The sequence below is a fragment of the Ambystoma mexicanum genome, chromosome 7p, assembly GCF_040938575.1.
Source record: "Ambystoma mexicanum isolate Mex_15411 chromosome 7p, UKY_AmexF1_1, whole genome shotgun sequence".
NCBI lineage: Eukaryota > Metazoa > Chordata > Amphibia > Caudata > Ambystomatidae > Ambystoma > Ambystoma mexicanum.
Genome location: NC_090939.1, coordinates 163,044,950 through 163,061,131, shown reverse-complemented (window position 1 = coordinate 163,061,131; position 16,182 = coordinate 163,044,950). Strand labels below are relative to the sequence as shown.

At 44.9% G+C, this 16,182-nt stretch overlaps 1 long non-coding RNA gene across 1 annotated transcript in view; it reads right to left on the bottom strand.

Moving 5' to 3' along the window:
• The window catches only part of LOC138526524 (uncharacterized), an 87,988-nt gene extending 80,300 nt beyond the window's left edge, over positions 1 to 7,688 (bottom strand). Inside the window, exons 1-2 of the long non-coding RNA XR_011283606.1 lie at positions 7,530 to 7,688; positions 704 to 857 (exon numbers count right to left, since the gene is read on the bottom strand). This is a non-coding gene — a long non-coding RNA (uncharacterized lncRNA). The remainder of the gene's footprint in view (positions 1 to 703; positions 858 to 7,529) is intronic.
• Positions 7,689 to 16,182: the final 8,494 nt, after the last annotated feature.

Sequence of the window (16,182 nt, the reverse complement as noted above, 5' to 3'; positions counted from 1 at the left end):
TCTGCCAAGTGTCTGGCCATAGACTGGAAACAGCAACTGACCAATAAAGTCCAACCAGAAGACAATCAGAGGATGCACCACTTCACACTTTTACACTTGGACAATATGCACAGGGATTTTCTTGTCAACAGTGCACTTTGAGCCCTTGCAAAGGAAACCAAGCCCATCAGTCACCCAGAGGCTGAATATCCCCCAACCATTTTCACCACAGGTACTCCACCACCCACTGTGAATCGCCAAGGGCCCTTCGTCAACAGCTTTAAATGTCTGGCACCCAATCTCACCCTCCAACACCTTACACGTCGAATGCCTTGCTCCAACGCCTTCATGTTTACAGAGTGCCACCCTCCAGCAATTTAACTCTCCAGCATTCTCCAACACCATAAACCTCAAGCAAACTAGAAAAAGGACACATCAAGTTGGACTGAGCAGACATACATAAGAAAATTATGGGAGAGGTCAAAGAGCAAGTTGAGGAGGCAAGAAGAGGGAAAGACAGCGAGAAGGAAGGAGAGCGAGATGGCGGTGGGATGGGTAGAGGTAGGGCGTGTTAATAAAGAGGAAGGACAGCGTGGCACAGGAAAATACGGTTCTGAGGTGTGAAATAAACTCCTTAGTGCACTCAGGAATATGCATTTCACCTTTCAAAATCTACAATTATCAGGCGACAAGAAAATTACCTTTGGATTAAAACGTCTCCTACCATGAGGTCGTGTTTTAGTAGGCTGCCGCAGGAAACTCCCAAACTTCGGTAAATGGTCACATGCCAAACTCGCTGCCCTTCCTGCAGAGGTCTGTATGGCACGTGGCTGTGTGCCCTCCCCCTGCTTCGTTAGGTAGGCCATTCCATGTGGTCGCTGTAAAAAAAAAATGGAGCAAATTTCGTAAACACGTCAAAGATCATTTCCTCTCATAAAGCATGAAATCTACGTAGCTAGGAAAGGGGGGGCCCCGGTGAATGCAAAGCGTTTCCCCGTGGGGTCATTTTGGGCGCTGTACAGGCCGCCTGCATGCAGAGCGCCTCAGGGAGTATATAGGGGGCAGGGATGGTTCGTGAGCAAGCGACAGTTGAGACGAGAGTTTGTCCTAGGTCACGGCTCCCGAGCCTTCCCTGCGTGGGTCTGGTCAGGCAGAGATAGTTGCGGAAGGAGGCAGTTAGTTGGTGAATTGGCGAGGTATTGTGTTGGTAGCAGTAGGTTTATACTGGTAAAGGTACATTTTAATTAGCCGGGGGTTCTGTAAATAACGTACCCCCCACTTACCGTTTGCGCCTCCCGCTGGGCGCGGCATACAGCTTGGGCGGGTGGGAGCAGGGTCCGTGGTTTTGTGTGTTGCCGTCAGAGGGAGTGAGGAGGACGTCTGTGGTACCTGGGTCTTGTGTTGTGTGGGGGGCAGGTCCGCCCGCACAGCCCTATCCGGCTGTGTCTGGAGCAAGGATAGTCGGTGCCGGCAGGGGTGGGCGGGTCGGGAGGGAATTGAGAGCACTTCAGTGCACAGAGAAAAAGGTTTCCCCTGCACGTCCTTTAGACCGGCCGCACAGGCTGCTGTGCTGTCACAGCTCCGCGGGGAGAGTGTGGTGCCCGCCGCAGCAGCCAGGGGGCAGTGCTGCAGCCTTCAGAGGGCCGGCACGCTAACAGTAGGGAAGGTAGCTTTAGAGAGCACAGGTCCGATCTCAGGTACACTGCAGTGCATGCAGAGCACATTCAGAGAGTGGTACAGGGATGCGTGAGCAGTCATTGTACTCTCTGAGTGGCAGGCAGCACAAAACAAATAAAAAAATATGCAGAATAGGAAATAATACAGCATATAATATTGAGCTATTTGGGTATTTTAGGGGTTTCCATTGAGTCACAGGGGGGGGCATATTTTGGTTTCAATTAGAAGTGTGCACCCCCCAGACTCTTTTTAGGGCAGTCGAGTGGGGAGGCATCTTGCTCGGGGGCCTGTGTATATTTTGGGAGCAAATAGGGGTGGTGGCACACAGTGAAGCTGAGCTGGTGCAGCAAGATGCCAGGGTAGGGGTCAAAGTAAATGGGTTGGGTTGATGCCCAGGCTCTGAGGGAGGCCTTGGATATTATCAGCAGGGCAACCAAAGCCCAGCTTGAGGGGGGCGGTGGGTGAGGTTACGGTGGAGAAGGGGGTCGGTGGGGGGAGGACACAGCGGAGAGCAGTGGCAGACGGTCCCCTCGCGGCAGTGGTGACAAGCAGCCCTGCGGCCGGTAGAGGGGCGGTTTCGGATAAAGGGGTCAGTAGGAGCAGAAAGGAGATCTCCAGAAGAGCATCCAGGGGGCGAAGGGAGGCAGGTGAGGGGTCAAGGAGGGTGTTGGGAGAGGCTCAAGGTAAGGTGGTCTGGACAAAGTGGTTGCTGAGGAGGGTTTGGAGTGGGGGCGGTGAATGAAGGGGCAGTGAATGGGAGGGTCTAGGAAGAAGCTTAACAGGTAGACAGGGAAGTTTGTAGTGCGGCAGGGGCGCAAGTGCTGGATCACGGGGAAGTGACATTTGAGGATTTTCGTTTTCGAGAGGATGGAGTGCAGTTATCGGTATATGGAAACAGTTATTAATTAGTGGATGCGACGTTGGCGGTGCTGGACATAATAAAAATGGGACATAGAGGAAAGGTTAGGTTAGGTGGGGTAGAAAGAACACCTTAGGGGAGGGTTTCTCTGGTGCCGGGGACATGGCCCATTGGAGGAGGGGTGGGGGAAGCACAATGGGGTACTAGCGCAGTAAAGGAAGGGTATGGTGCTGTTTACAGGAACGGGCTACCGCAGGGGTACAAAGAGGGGGAACAGATATTGAAGGAGGGGCATGGCCTCAGGGAGAAAGGGGGAATGAAGGTTGAGAGTATTTTAAGGAGACGGAAGGGAGCAAGAGATAGGAAGGCAGGAATTTGAAATGCTTTAATTATTTAATTGTGGGGGAATGGAAATTGTTTATTTATTTAATTGTTTGACAATTGTTAAAACGATTACTTAGTCTGTAAGGCCAGGGAGCCAAGGTAGCGTTTCTTTGTGAGCTGTGGCCTGTCACATTAAAGCAACCTTTTCAAATTTAAAGCGAGTCTGGGTATTTTTGTGCAGTGAGCCCAAAAGCAAATTGCAATGACCAAGTAAATCATTTTGTGAATGGAAGTCTGCGGTAGAACTTGAAGCGGGTCAGGTCTCAGAGGGCCCTACACAGGCTGTATTTCGGTTCCGGTGGGAAAAGCACGGTTAGGGGACCTATGGCAGAGGAGTTTTTTTTCCTATTTTGTGACTCGAGCGACTCATAGCATAGCATGCTGTTCTTTACGTGCCATGCTTTACAAAATGGAGCAGGTACAAGAGCAATAAAGCAGTCCTCCCACACGTCATAGAAGTGTGTGCAGAGTGATAGAATACATGTTTCAAAAAGCGCTATTTTGGTTGCTTTTGCCAATCTCCCGTAAACTTTGCTTTGCGGCAACTTAAAATTATTTTTTGTGGAAAAATTTTGGATAGTTGTACAAAATAAATACTTTGAAAGCATTTGCTCATAGCACCGTGGGGCATTTATATGTTACAACGATCAAAATAGTACGCATACATTGCCCAACTCACTTCCTATAATATGTCCATTCAACTGACAAGCGTTCCAGGGCCTAATGAGAATGGGGCAAATTACCTACACATAAGCGAATGTCTCACGGTGATGGGTTCGAAAGGGTGTTTAACTGCATTTTTTGATGACCTCTCAAGGAAATGTTTCCTCTGTAAAGCTGGCGGGTGTAGAAGGAGAGCTAGACACGCCTGGAAGACACAGCGCCACGGCTTGTCGAGGCGGAGTGCTTTTGGAAAGTGTCCTGGCGCTGCCTCCGCCCACGATTGTGGGTCTTGACAGAGGTCGCTCACGCTATTGCCAAAGTGGGGACAAATTGCATAGCAGCAAATCTTTGGAACTCTCTCCCTGAGGAAGTTTAGCACATCCTTGAGTTGATGAAGTTCGGAGGGAAAAATACACGTCTTGTTGTACAGCCTTGCTCTGCAATTTGCGCTACTAAACGAAGCGCGCACTTCTTATAATTTCTGTGTGTGCCCAATGTCATTTGGAATATGCTCCTTTATTATTTTTTATACAGTGTTCTGCTCCAATTTATTTATGTTTTCTTGATACCCGCGGCAGTTCATTCATTCCTGCTTTTATTCTGCGCATTTTGAGACGTGTCACTTTATGCCTCGCATCGCCGATGCCCCAGTCCTCCTCAACCCTCCTCACCCCTCGACTTACCTGAGGCACAGGGCTCGCTCAGCTCGCTGCGCGACACACATGGCACACCACAAGTGCTGCCAAGCAGAGTCATAAGACAAAATGGAGGACAGAGCCCAAGATAGGCTCGTAACAGTTGTTTTTGCCACGCCCCTAGCACAGGGGTCGCAAGGGATTGGTGGGGCTCACAAATTAAAAGCCAGGGGTTGCAACAGTGACCCCAGGAGACCCCAGGATGACATCCATGATGGCACGCAAATCATGAATACATTTAATAATACCAGAGAACTAGACCAAATCCTTACCAACTGCCTCACTCAAATAAATGGATGGATGAGGTCCAACAATGTGCAAAACAGAAATCATGATCACGCTCAACAACCCATCGACCCAACATCGCATTTCATCGCCTAATGAAATGGGAAACCGACTGGAATCTTCCAAAGTAGATACAAATCTCAGAATATTAATGGGCAGTGACCTAACATTTGAACCACAAGTCAATGCAGTGGTAAATGTATGGTTCTTCCATCTATGCACAATCAACAGATGCTTCCCTTCCTCACAGTCTCACACAGAACACGTGCCATCATCGCCCTCATCATGTCAAGAATAGACTACGCCAACAGCATCTACCCCAGAATGCCAGACTACCTTACCAAACAACTACAACAGATACAGAGCACAGCAGTAAGACTACTCCTCAAACTCACTAAGACAAAACACATCAAACCAACACTGAGATCCCTACACTGGCCAGTCAAATAAAGGAGTTACTTCAAAACACTTTGCGTAACAGACAGAGAAATCCATGGCCAAGGAGGGGAAGTTCGTACAAGAACACACCTCCATCCACAGACCCAAACGACTCCTGAGATTCAGCAACGAGATACACCTATAACCAAAGCAATATTCAAAACTGAAGTATGGTGGATCAGCCTTCTAATGCATCTCAGCACATTTCTGGAACTCACTCCCCAAGCAACTATGAACAACAGAAGAACGCCTAACCTTTAGAAAACTACTAAATATATGTCTCTTTAACTCACCAACCTAAACACAAAGAGATGCACTCAACAATAAAGACACCACAAACCATGGGACCCTCATAACCGGCTAAACTGAACTGGGCAGGCCCAGCAAAAGAAATCATAATCTAGCTAATGAGCATATAAAATAATTAAGCCAAAACAAAACAATGGGCCTCCTTACAAGTTTGCCAATATCCTGGCGGTAAATCCGGCAGGATACCGGCAAACTGAAATATTGATACTGCCACTCGATCTGGCGGTATTACCATCGGATTACAAGTGCAAGTGTCAATGGTAAATTCCCATCCCATGGAGTCCCATTGGACTCTGCAGGGGATTTTGACGATATAACCGGCATCGGTAATACTGGTGCCAGTAACACCAGTAATTTTTGACAGTACGGTGCTAGGATTACCTCCAGCTGTTTGCTGGAGGTAATTCCAGCACTTCAGCGGCAAACTTGTAGTTGTCTGGTGCAGAAACATGTTGGTTTATGGTAATACCGGCACATTAATTCGGTACAACGTCCTTTCATCGCCGGTCATTTCAAAGCCTGGCATTTAAACCTGCACATTATCACACAAATCTTCATCACATTGTTTGGGGAGGGGGGGTGGGAAAGGGCAGATATGGGCTTGGGTGGTAGGAAATAGGTAAAAATAGGTGGGAGAGGGTGGGTTTGGGTGGGGTAAACCCCCCCAAAAATCTGTGAACATTTTCGTTATAATGTACACAGTGGTCGAAGTGAGCGGGAGCAGTCGGGAGCGTTGCTCCTTTACTTTCTTTAATTACCTTTTACAGCGCCTATATTTTTATTTAAAAAAGAAACCGTTCTGGAATGTTTTGTTTTAAAATAAAAGTGTAGGAAGAAGTTGAAAGTTGTACTTTCAGTGCACTGCATGGAACGTTGCATTAAACAGCGGTTGAAGTGTTTGGGGAGATGTATTCTGTGTACGAGGGGACGTGGCGATTGGGTTTGTGGGGAGCGGGGGCAGGTCAGCAGGGAACATAGCTCCACTACTTCTTTTCGTACACTTTGACCACTGAATGTACACGTTTAAATGCTAGGCGTTGAAATTTCCGGCGATGAAAGAACATAGAACCATTCATTCTGACTAGCCAACTTGTAATGAGGCCCAATGTCCCTACAAAGGGCAAAAGTACCTTTTCCACCATTAGCCCTACTAAAACTCTCCATTCTTCAACAAACACAGTGCTCAACCACCAAAAATAACATACACACGCCTCTATCACAGCACCAACTTGAATTCACCCAGCAATCTGCAACCTCCTCCGACATCCCACTGAGTTATAACACACTCAATCTCCAGCACTACGCCACAGACACAAAAAACAATCTTATACAGACTAACACACCAAAGGAAAACTAAACCCATGCCATCGAGAAGCAAACCCAACACATAGTTTGACCAGGTTTTCCGAACTGAAACTATCAAGAGCAAAGCAAAAGTCCTCTTGCGCTCTACCTCACCTCCTACTAACTAACCCTCCCCTATCAATCTGACGGGCCGGAGACCTTGAAAATGGCTGTGGTGCACAGTATTGAACTGGGGTGTCCGACCCAGCCCTTTAAGACGAGGCAGCAATACTTAGAGACAGATGGAGCTCCAGAATATTACCCAAACATCAACAATCAAAACTGACTCAGGAAGTTGGCAAAGTGCATCTGTTTTAATATCAATTATCTACAACAGTGAGTTTACAACCAACATCAACTCGTTCCCTCGATCTTCACACTCCTTGCAGGATTTCATTTAAATGGCCATCATATTGTCCTCTATGTATGTATGGCTTTCTCATTGGGAATCTTACTTCCAGGATTCTCTTTGGTATAGTTATTCTCAGTGGTAATGCACGTGTTTCACACTCTTGCTCTCAGCATATAGTCAGCATGGGGGAGGAGCTTTGGATGCGGCTACACTATAAATCTCATTAACATAACATGTGAGCAGGGTTGCCTTCTGTGCATTGTATACAGGGCTCTTTCTGAATGGCGACATCCGACGGGATATGCAATCACCCATGTGCATCTTTTCATGGTTGCACATCTCACTGCACTGCACATGTGTTTTTGAGAATTGGGTTTTGTTCACTGGCATAGGTTCTGAGTGTGTGCAAAAGAGTATTGGGGCACTGGGAAGATGATAAGTACTTGGGACAGCTCCTTGGACATGCACTCATTTGAGATACTGATTTCTGCCATAGTGCTCAAGGAGGGCATACATCAAGAGCTTGGATTTAGACCCTCATTACCTTGCAACATGAACACATCTCTGCTAAGTTGGTCCCGCCTTCTGCTGGTGGGTGTTCATCACATCCCAGTTGCTGCAAATCCGCAGGTTATTGGTTCACTGAGGCACTATTTGGGCACCTCACGTGACAATACAAGTTCAGCTTGCGTCATCAGACCTGCACATCTGTGTACACCTATGTCAACGATATATAGATTTAAAAGACAAATATAACAATTGTCATTTGCAATAGGCAAAGATAACAAAACAATGTGTTCACATGTCGAATTATGGACTTCAACCTGCACATTGTTTAATTGTGTGCTTTTCACAGATGAAAATTTGGTGGCATGAGTGCTCTTCATGAATGCAGATGATGCTGAAGCGCACCAGCATTCGGGGGGCGGGGGGGGGGGGGGAGTACAAAGCCAGAACAGAACACAGGATCACACATATGGTCCAGCCTGACCAATGAAGGGGGGAAAGGGTGAAAACGGAGGTTCTTTTTTTATTTTATTTTTTCATTTTTATATTGTGTTATAGTAAAAAAAGAAGACTTTTCACAAATACATAAAAATAATTGAACAACATAAGCATTACGAAAAAAATGCAAGTATTCAAAACAGTAGCATGAGAAGGAAAGAAAGAAAGAAAGAAAGAAAGAAAGAAAGAAAGAAAGAAAGAAAGAAAGAAAGAAAGAAAGAAAGAAAGAAAGAAAGAAAGAATAGTTAAGAGAGGGGAAAAAATCAAAGAGAAGGGAAAGAGAGAAGCAGAGCCGAACAAAGGAAGAACGATAAAGGTTCTACACTATTAAAACAGGGCCAGGAGAGTGGAAAATACGGTCACAGCGTTGCTGCATATAAGCCTCGGAACGGAAGGGCGCAAGAACAAAACAACATTTGCAAGAGAACATGAATGAGTTCCAGTGGGACTGTGTATATTACTAAAAAATGTGTTCTCACTGGTCCAGAAATGAGTCAGAGCTAGGCTAGACCGAGGGGAGAGCAAAAGAGGTTATTATGAACACAAACAAGGGGCAGGCAGACCAAGGTGGCAGCCCAAAGTGAGGTCCCACAGCACTATAAGGCGATCTGGCGATAAACATACAATCGAAGACCAGGAAAGACATGTTCATACAGTGCTGCATTCCGAATACAGCACGTGCAAAGAGGGAAACTTGACGAATTCTTTTGTTACTCTCGAATCCTAGGCCTTCGGGAACCGGTTCAGGGATATGTGGAACCTTCTGCGTTTCGGGTGGTTTGAGATCCAGCAATCTCTTGAACCTTTTAAAATATGAATCTAGAAAAGTTTGAAGTTCATACAGGGAGCATTTGGATTCTGGTAAGCAGGAGGGCTTAACGCATGCCTCACTGGTGAACTGGGGCCTGGCTCGGTAGTTACCAGCAAGGCATTGATGGCATTTTAATCTTTTCTTCAATTTCCATTTCTTCGGGTGCTGTTGAAGGGGATAAAGCAAAGAGATGCATTGTGGGTAGGATAGGGTGGTTACTATGTCCCAACAAAAGTGACCCATGACTATTTGCATCTCTTCCAACCTTTGAATCTGTGAGCTGCAAATATTTGCAGGCCATTTTCTATTGGGTTTGCGCTGTATTATCCAATCGATTTCAATAATCCTGTGGTTATGTAACCATAGCCGCTTGCAATCTCCTAACTAGGAGATAGCAGTTCAGTTCCACTAATGAGAATAGGATTAACCTCAAGTTTGACAAAATGAGTAACATGCACAGTGTGATTTATTTCGAGGTCACCAGGTCGCTGATTTTCAATAGTCTATTTATGTTTACAGAGCACTAGCAGACTAGCGATAGTACCAATAAATAAATGTGAGGTGGATTGTTACTAATGTGTGGACCACAATATTGGGAAAAAGAGGACCTCACCTCTCGGTCAAGATTCACAAAGGAAATGAAAACTACAGTAGTGTTTTGAAAGCTTAGAATCCAAAAAGGCATTGGATGAGCCAACAGTTTTAGAAGAGAGGCAGATGAATGTGTCCATCATCATGTCGGTCCGCCCCCCACTTCGACTTTATAGAATCGAGAGGTGCACATCGTTCCTGGCCTCCACCCCCTCACCACCACTGTACCGTCAATGCGAGAGAGATACTCACTAAGACAACCCTACAGGCCCTACCCTGATGAGGTCGCAGAAGTCGTAGACCTGCAGACAATAGAGCAACTAAAGAAGCTACGATTGTGCAGAAAGCAAATTATGCCTCAGCTGAGGCCAACACACGTAGGCACATTAGACACAAAGCACATATCCGTCCATCACGAAGACACACAAACAAGAGGTCAAATTGCACTTAGACATGAAGAATATGCTTGCATATACTCTCTTTTCCACGCTGAAACGCAAGATGCACGAGAATGCATATAAAAGCTTGCTTAATGCAGAATGCAATTAAAATGAGTGGCCGTGTAAACCAAGATGGAGGACGCAACCACACTCAGGAGAATGGAAGCCAGTGTGAAGCCCCTGGTTTGCTGAATTAGCAAAAGAGCCCAAGCGAAGAGGCTCAGGCAGCCTGTGCACACATTTTTCCGCCAGGGTTATCGGGAAAAGTTTCAATCAGCGCACCAAGGTGCAGACAATAACAGGTCCCCGGCGTGGGACACAGTTCTCTTAGATTGAGCCAACAAACACATGTTGCTAGAATGACAGGTTCCCACCAACTCAGACTTAGCATAGGAGAAAAAGTATTTCACCACATTAATATGGGTTAAAAATCCTCTTGAATACAGAGAAGGAAAATCCAAACTGTGGTCTCTATGCACGTGACCCACAACTAAAGCATAATGCGCATTCATTCGAGTCAGGTAGGGACCTTTGTTCCCATCGAGTTCTGGGATAAGAGATACAAGGAAATGTTAAGCTGAAAGCTAACTGCCCTGGCATGTAGCCTAGGTAAGGAGATATGGTAACTTCTTTGGGACAAGTAGCACCTTGGAGCCGTTCTCACCACCTTCAATTGTTGCTCATGTGCTACTAACCTTCAAAGACACCGAGGCTGCGAAAAGCCCCACGACCAATCCCTACCCACCTTCAATGATCACTCACACTTTACTGCAGCAGCCACTCATAGCACACTAGCATGATGTGCAACATTTTAGAAGTGGTCTCAGGTGGAGTCACCAGATAATATATAGCCAATCCCTGCACTAACTCCCAATAGACCCTATATGTAGCCAACACCACTGTCCAATCCCTTTCCACCTTAGGTTTTGAATTGTATATTCTGTTTAGTGACATCATTCTCTCTTAAAAGCTGGTGGTTGAGAGCCTTGTGGAAATCATGCGATGTCCATTGCGATCCATGTTTTTTTATGTAATTTGTTCCATTCTGGACTCTTCCGTTTTTTGGGTGCAGGATTCCCCCAGGCCCGGCCTCTTGTGTATCCACACTGGCTTTCCCGCCCCTCCTTTACATTTAGACTAGTGCATAGGAATAAAGTAGGCAATTGCCAGGCACTGCCATAATGGTACTACCGGGCAAAAAGATGGCAACAGCTGGAAAATGGCATGAGAGTAGCTGGGCATATGAGAGAGATGCATTTGCCCGGTACTGCGAATGCCTATACAGAAGCCAAAACTGTTGGCTTTGCCAATGCTTGGTTTGATTTTTTACAGGAATTCAGTGCGCGGACACACATACTACTTGTCAACCATGTGACCTAGGGCACACTTCTTTAAGAGCTTTTTGTTACACCAGCAGCCATTTACAACTTCGATTAAGTCATTATCTCTCAGAAAATTGCTCAGACGAACACTAGCAGGCAATACCCAGCACAAACATGTATGTTAATGCTTGATAAAGCAAGCTCAAAGAGATCTCAGCAGGATGTGTTTTGAGTGGGAAGGGGGAGGTATTAGGCGGGAATGGATTTAGGGATTAGCATGACCCTGGGTTGATTAATAACCCAACGACAGCCACAAACTGGGTGTCCTTCCTCACATGCCATCTCCCTTCTATCTGTACTCCAAAGCAACAGTTTCAGCTTATAGGTGGTGCTTTGAGTGTCACCTAATATCTAAAACTAAAAAGGTTTGGCCAGATCAGGGACATTGCAAGACACAACACATTTTGAAACATTATTTATTTTATGGTTGTTACAAGCATTGGTATTAAATATTCACCTGCCTCCCAGAAACTGTAATTTTGCCCAGTGCTTGGACAGTGTGTATTTACTCTCTGTTGGGAAAAAAATATGAGCGAAAATCTTGAACTTTCCCATAAAAGTAATTATATATAAAGACGTGTATTTTCTGTTCTTTGTGTGGGTGTGGTCGAAGTGAAGAGGAACCCTGATGGATATTGCATTGCTCTGCCCACACTATGATGTACTAAGAATCTGTCATTGTTTCCCATGGCTTAGAAATACTGGGACCCGCCTGCATGGGCCGGCATTCGTTTATCTGATGCTAATGAGGGTCCATTTTACTGTGAGTGTGCTTGGACAGTGTTTGACACAAGGAATTAAAATTAGAAGTCAATCAATAACAAACTTGACACCCTGCACACCAAAATTCTTGCCCATCAAGAAGCCCTCGCCTCCCTTATAGCCTCCCACACAGCACCCCCCACATGCAATGCAGACTACTGGACACCTAATTTCGAATTCACTGCCATGAACGAAACAGATGTCACGGCCCTCATAAAATCCATTAAGCCATCCAACTGCAAGGGGTACGCATGCCCGGCCCACATCATCAAAGAATGTGCACCAGCCCTCGCGCCATTTGTTACTGCCTTCATCAACTTGTCCTTCCAAACAGCTCATGTACCAACTTCCCTTAAAGAAGCCTGGGTCAGACCCCTACTAAAAAACCCTTCTCTCGATCCAATGACACCAGGGAACAATAGACCGATCGCCACGGTTCCGTTTTTACAAAAAAATCCTGGACAAATCAGCCTACCTGCAAGTTCAAAAATACATTGAGGACAATCACCTTCTTGGACTTCGCCAGTCTGGCTTTCGTCCTCGCCATGGCACAGAAACAGCACTACTAGATTTGAAAAACCAAATAGATGACTTCAGAGATGCAGGCTGCTCTCCTCCTGCTACTAGACCTCTGCGCTGCCTTTGACCTCGTTGAGCACAAAACCCTATGTCACCATCTCACCTCCACGGCAAACTTCTCTCCAAAGGCTTGCGACTGGATCAACTCTTTCCTTCAGGAGAGAGTAATGAAGGTCTTTTCTAAATCAGTTAATGCCACCCCGAGTCCTATCAAATGTGGAGTCCCACAGGGCTCATGCATAGCCCCTACGCTGTATAACCTTTTCACCAGACCCTTATTCAAAATCTTAGACTTTCTGGGTATCTCATATACCAATTATGCAGATGAGACTATCTAGCTGACTCTAACACCCTCAACCTCATCTACTCTACCATACAATCGTGGATGGCAGATAATTGGCTCTGTTTAAACAGTGAGAAAATGTAACTCCTGCTGATAGGATCCCCCTTCACCCTAAATAAACTTGCCAAAGAATACAACACATTCACAATTGATAACATCCCTTTCACAGTATCACAAATGATTAAAACACTAGGCGTGTACCTTGAACCAAGCCTCACCATGGACAGACAGGTCAACGCCATCCCCTCCTCTGCAGCCTACCACTCTAAATTGATTAATGCTGTCAGACCATTCCTAACCCAACAGAACTGTATCACCATAGCTAACGCCCTCATCGGCTCTAGACTGGATTACTGCAATTCTCTCTTCATTGGCACATCCCAAAATAACTTGGCCAAACTTCAGATAGCACAGAACAATGCCTTAAGGCAGCCACTGGCCTTTCACGCAGGGAACACATCTCCACGATCAGAAGACAGGCACATTGGCTACCTATCAAGGAAAGGGTCGTCTTCAAAACACTAGCTCTAACCCACAAATGTATTCACGGCCTCGCTCCCAGCTACCTTACGCAAAGGATCTCCAGACAAACAGCCTCCAGACCCGCCAGAGCTGCCTATGCCAACCGCATCACAGTACCTCACTCACGCAGAGTGCGTGCTGGAGGATCTCGCTTCCCAACTATGGCCGCCACTCTATGGAACATACTCCCAGACCAGATTAGATCTATCAAGTCTCATGCCACCTTCCGCAAGGCCCTAAAAACAAGGCTCTTTGTCTAAAGAATCTATTCCTCATGCATAATGTCTCTACTCTTGCTATAACCTGAACTCGACATACTCTGTATTGCAGAACGTTGTACTCAGTAACTCAACTGTATAAATAACTGCATATCATTAAGCTTCACACATTGGGCCGCTTAATGTAACCCACAAGCAAGACTCCTTAAGTCTACTTTTAGCACCTCGTTGCCTAGAGGGCTGCAGTGCGCTTTGCAAATCCCAACAAAAAGTTTTAAAAAATAATAATATGTTCTGAGCAATAAGGCATGTGGAGCTGACAGAATTAGATTACATTCGTGCATGTGATGATAATTACTGGGTAGATAATGGACAGTTTATCTATTAATTACATTTATTTTTTGAAATTGTGCAACAGTGTTTTTACTTGAGATTCTCTGTTATTAAACTCAAATGGGAGGGGGAGGTTGGACTTATACAACCCGTGAACTGGTTAACAGCTTTGATGTACCCACAGGAAACCGTGATCTCTGCTAGTCTCCGGCTAATACAGCTAAAAAATGTACATAGGGTATACTACCCACGAGTAGCACTGCATCAGTGGAATCGTGCCACAGATCCAAATTGCTTGCGTTGTCTGCCGGGAGAGGGCACCTTCTTCCATATCTTGTGGGAATGCCCCCGGATCAAAGAGTACTGGCAACAATGCTGTAATAAACTGTCTGCAGTCTTGGGCCACACCATCCCTAGAGACCCTAAAATGATGCTACTAGGCATTGAGGAGGATGGAGAAATAACACGATTTGAGAAACTATTTCTCTCCACGACCGCGGGACTGATTAAGCGCAATATAGCGAAACTGTGGGGATCGGGTGTTGCTCTGCTTTTTGCACAATGTGTAGCAGATGTGAACATCTGTATGTTGATGGAACAAGGCATATACACAGCTAGAGGGTGCCCTGGAAAAGTGAAAAAGATCTGGCAGAAATAGGTGGATGCACACTAGACTCATCCTTTGTAAGCGCACTGAATGATGACTCGGAAGATGTTGCGGTTGAACTGTACTATATTAACGGATGGATTGGACTTGCTTTGCTTTGTTTTGTCTATTTGTGCAGTTGCCATGTAATGTTTAATGTGTAACCTCAACTACCTATGTTTAAAACTAATAAAATGCTTTAATAAAAAAAAATTCTCTGTTATTAATAATGCTAGTATAATAATATATGTATTGAATTTGTTTCTTATTGTGGTGTGTTGTTTCTGATTTTATGGAGATGAGCCCTATGAAATAAATATTTTTTTTAATTTGACTTTAGCCAATTGCATTCTTAGGTTTAAGGCAAAGCTGTGAAATTTAGCAAAAAATCACTCTCACCATCATGTTCTAATTCAGTCAGTTTCGTGGGACAGCACTGCTCATTACAACAACCTATACGATTCAAAATCCATATCTGCACACTACTCCAAGAAAGGCATCATTTCAGATTGTAGTACATTATAAAGAATGCAAACAAGGTAGCAGGCACTCCACTCTCGAAAGAACACGGCATGATAACCTGTTCAGTGGTTATTAACCACTTTGAAGAATGTACACTATACTTTCAAAATGTCATTACCCATGCACTGGAAACGTGGAGGAAGTGTTTTCATATTTGGCATATAATCCAGATTGCAAGTAAGGCCATCTCTGCATATCAACACCTGTCAGATTTCATCTTTTAAAAAAAAAGTGTTATGACTTCCCATAATTGTAATAGGTTATCATACACTGTGGGGCCTCAGATGAAGTACACAATGCTACATCTGTCCCAGAATGTGTACATGTAATGTTCTCTTCCATTTCCATTTCTTTCCCCTTGTTCTATTAATTTCTTTTGCTTTTTTAGATTTTTCTGTGTTGGTTCAATTGAAAATGTCTTTAAATGCTTTATTTCTTTATCGTGTTAATAGTGTTAAAAGCCATTTATTGTTTTATTCGCTTTGTTTGTTTTTTTATATGGCTAATTCACTATGAATAAAAAATAAAACATGTCCTCTTCCATTTCATATTGACATTACTGTAATTTATTTAAGCAAGCATTGAATAAGTCTTGTGATCCACCAGTAGCTTTAAGTGAATGCGTAGACATTACCATAAATCAACACATAACCCGGAACTCGCTGTGCTGAGGGTCACTGCCTATTCAAACTGTGCCTTATCGGTGACAGCCACACTGTTTTGCATGTTTGCTCTGCTCTTCTGCAATGTCTGAGTCAGGCTGAAAAAGTACAGAACAGAAAGCTCAGCAGGAATTCTAATGATTATGATTGATTCAAAACTTTCCATCCATCCCATTTTGGTTCTTTCTGTGCTTCTTTTAAAATGACAGATCTTAACAAATGTATCACAAATCATAAATTATGCTCATGACAACTGGGATGATAGCAGGCGTCGGTAACCTTTGACTTTCTAGATGTTTCTGGACTACAACTACCATCAGTCCTAGCCAGCATAGTGAGTGGTCAGAGATCTTGGGATTGTAGCACAAAACATCTGGAGAG